Source organism: Microtus ochrogaster, unplaced genomic scaffold (assembly GCF_000317375.1).
Source record: "Microtus ochrogaster isolate Prairie Vole_2 unplaced genomic scaffold, MicOch1.0 UNK1, whole genome shotgun sequence".
Lineage (NCBI taxonomy): Eukaryota > Metazoa > Chordata > Mammalia > Rodentia > Cricetidae > Microtus > Microtus ochrogaster.
This window is the reverse complement of record NW_004949099.1, coordinates 25,967,241-25,970,916: the sequence shown is the minus strand read 5'-3', so window position 1 is coordinate 25,970,916 and position 3,676 is coordinate 25,967,241.

Genomic DNA, 3,676 nt, shown 5'->3' with positions numbered 1-3,676 from the left:
CACTCAACCTCCTTCCTTTGAAATCATTGTGCTTCCTACTGCTGGCAAATATCTCCCACAAGGACTCCTCCCATTGAGCTCTACTTGTCTACAGCGAGGGAGATCAGAAAGAGAGAGAGAGAGAGAGAGAGAGAGAGAGAGAGAGAGAGAGAGAGAGAGAGAGCAGGAAGAAGTTGGATATACAATATGGAAGAGAGGTAACGAGTCACTTGGCAGAATGTAGATTAATAAAAATGGGTTAATTTAAGTTTTAAGAGCTAGTTTGAAATGAGCCAAGCTAAGGCCAGTTGCTCATAATAAGAAGTCTCCATGTCATTATTCAGGAGCTGGTGGTCCAAAGAAAGTCTGATTTCAAAACTAAAAGTTTCTAGAAAGGAATAAATGAAAGTCTAAACATCAGATCAGGGCTCAGTGAGGCTGCCTCTTGGGTATACCATCTTATAACAGATAAAAATGGAAGAAACAGGTGTAGTAGCAAGCAGATAATATCTCACAGTTGGAAAAATGAAAGTAGTGGGAAGCCAGGCTTGCTCCTTTTATAATAATAATTTTGGGAAACACCAAGAGTTCATATAAGAACTGTCTGATCCCTAAGTCATGTTAGGGCCTTCAACTGGGTCCACTTATTATAGGGTCCCACAGAACCACCCACCACAACCAAACAGCATCATAGGGTAAATTGTATTTGCTCTTGCAATAGTAAAATCCAGGGATGAGGTTGTCATATTTAGGAGGAAACAGGTTTAAGTTTTATTTACTACTTTTTAAAATTATGTGTATATGTGTGTGGGGGTATGGGGGTGCCTAAGGAATCCAGATGTGTGCATCAGATGCCCTAGAGCTTGAGTTACAGATGGTAGAACACAGACAGATGTGGGTCCTTGGATCCAAAGTGTGGTCATCTGGAAGAGCAGCAAATGCTCTTAACAGCTGAGCCATCTCCCAAGTTCCGAGAAAACAGGCTCCAATATATATTTACCTGCGTCCACCCATCTGACGTTTACAGTCTTCCCCATATCTGTTGCACACAAATTTCCAGGAAGAAAGAATGCTGATTGCTATCTTCACAGTTGCGTCTTCAGCACCCGGGCCACCATCTGGAACTGAGAGGGGCTCTGTTACCATTTCCTTAGTGAATGAACGCTAGCTGCTCCTTTCATGCTTGCAGTCACAGTAGAGCTCTGAAGTAATGCATTCACACCCAAATACGCTCAGTGCTCCTCACCCTTGTGACTGTAACTCAGGCTTGACACTCTTCCAACAGGCCCAAGCAAGAAGGGCTTGTACTGCTGGGAAAATGTGTCACACACCAAGCTCAGCACCATTTAGCCTGGCCTGATGGAGCTGTGCTTCCTGCAAGCCTTGGGTAAATGGCAAGTGAGTGAGGTAGTGCAAAGTGAAATTGTTTACCTTTGCTGGCAACCTCCCTTACCACCCAGCCATGAAAGGTAGGGAGGGAGTGGTGTACTCAGTATGGGAGCTTGCAGATAGCTACTGCTCTCCAGACTCAGCATCAAGGCCTGGGAGGATACGCACCGTTTTGGGTTAGGCTGTCTCAAGCACTCCCATTCTTCGCTTTCCCAGGCTTGCATTGCTTTCTCACCACATTTATGATGTGCCTTTTGCTTCCAAGTCTCCCAGAAAGAGCCAAGCCCCACAACAGTTGGCTTTATTTTCAGCATGCTCCGTCTGAGAATCCCTTAGGACTTCACAAGCTGTAATGTTCCTTCCAAACGAGCTCTTTTGTAATCACACTCCACCTGAGGGTTTAAAATGATTATTATGGTTTCACCTTAATATACAAAGATTTATTGGCCAATAGAATATCTAGTCCATTCAGGGAGGCTCCTGTCAACTGCCTCTGGGCTCATCAAAGTCTGTGGGAATCTGGAGAGACAGAAATGCAAATGTTAGTCTATGATACTGTACATTTGGAGAAAGCCAGGAGCAAAATATCCATATTCAGTGTTGGGCTTCAGTACTTTACCTTTGTGGGGTGAGATGTCGGCTGGGGGATGAAAAGAGTATGAGGAAACGTGTTTGGAGAAAGACAGGGATGCAAAATCCAAGGACACAACCCTCCCCATCCTTTCCAGAAAATTTAGAGTAGGATCAGCTTTCCAAAGGTTGTGGAACCAACTCTTGTCTGACTTTCTAAATGCCCACTACATCCTGGTCACCAAGTTTTGCTTTGTTTGGATCACTTCTGAGCAAGTGTAGACCTCTGGGTGGTGGTGGAATGAACCCCACCATCACATTGCCTCAGTACTGTATGGTACTTAATGGTACCTTTTTCATAGGATCCAACATCCTCTGAGATGGGAAATTCTGTTTCAGTCTCATCGTCCTGTTTTCATTCATACTGAAACCATATCTTGAGGTTGATGAGGTAGTGGATAAAGATACTTGCTATAAAGCCTGACCAATTGAGTTTGATCTCCTAAATACACATGGTGGGAAGAGAACTGGCTCCCTCAAGTTCTCCTCTGATGCACATGCACACATAGACACACACACACACACACACACATATCCATGCACACACAACACACACAAATATGATCAATTGCTTTAAAAACACTGTATTTATAAATAAAACTATATTTTTGTTAAATGTAATGACCTTTCTGTTTTGAAATCAACTTTATTTGTAACTGGAGGAGTTAGAATCAGGCCACAGCCTCTGACAACTCTACTGGACTACTTATGTTCAACAGGGCAATTAAAAAGGTGAATATTAGTGTAAAAAAGAGAAAGGAGATGAATTCAATTTGGTCAAATTGAAACAGGGACCAATAAAGAGGTCTAGTGATCCAAACCTTCAGGATTGTAGCACGAGGTTTGAGCTGAAATAAAAGACAAAGGTGCATGCATATGACTAAGCAGCCCTGGTCAAGGTGTGGTCCTGCCCATCACTGACTTATTATCCTGGCTCCAGTCTCCACAGCAAAGTGGTCTGATAATCTATCCCAACTGTGTGAAATATCTTTCTGTGGGGCAAATTGTTTCTCTGTCTTGCACCAGCCTTCTCCTTATCTCAAAATGGGATTTTTGGGAAAATTCCAATTTCTTGGGGACCATTGTTTGAATAGTCTGATTGCCAAAGAGAATTCATATCTCTCCTTAGAGTGTCACTTCTGGCAGGATGGTGACAACTTCATCACAGAGGTATCTTTAAAGTAGGGTCAGTGAGGCTTTTATAAAAAGAGCTGCTTAAATTGATATTGTGTGTATTGTAGGCTGTGTTGTCCATGCAATCTGTCTCACAGTGACTTGACTCTCATCAGCACCTTAGAAATGTCGTCACATTCAGTGAACAGACAAATGGCTATGACTATGTGCCAATAAAACTTTATCGATTTGTGTTGCAGAACATCATTTGCTAATGCCTGTTGTAAATAAATTTTAGTTTCAATGATGCCTTTATCTCCATAGTATGCGAATGGACATAGAATATTTCATAGGTTCTAATATTCCCTCAGCATTACGTAGCTCCCAGTTTATTGGACCATTTCTCTCCACATCCATATAGTCAGTGGAGGATGTGTGGAGTTCTGGGGAGTCATGATGAGCCCATATTTCTTGTGGCCATTGTGCTGTATGTATTAAGATTTGTTTCTCTTCTCATGCCTGTGCTTAGTTACTCCAACCTCCTCGTTGCTCTTGAACATACCAG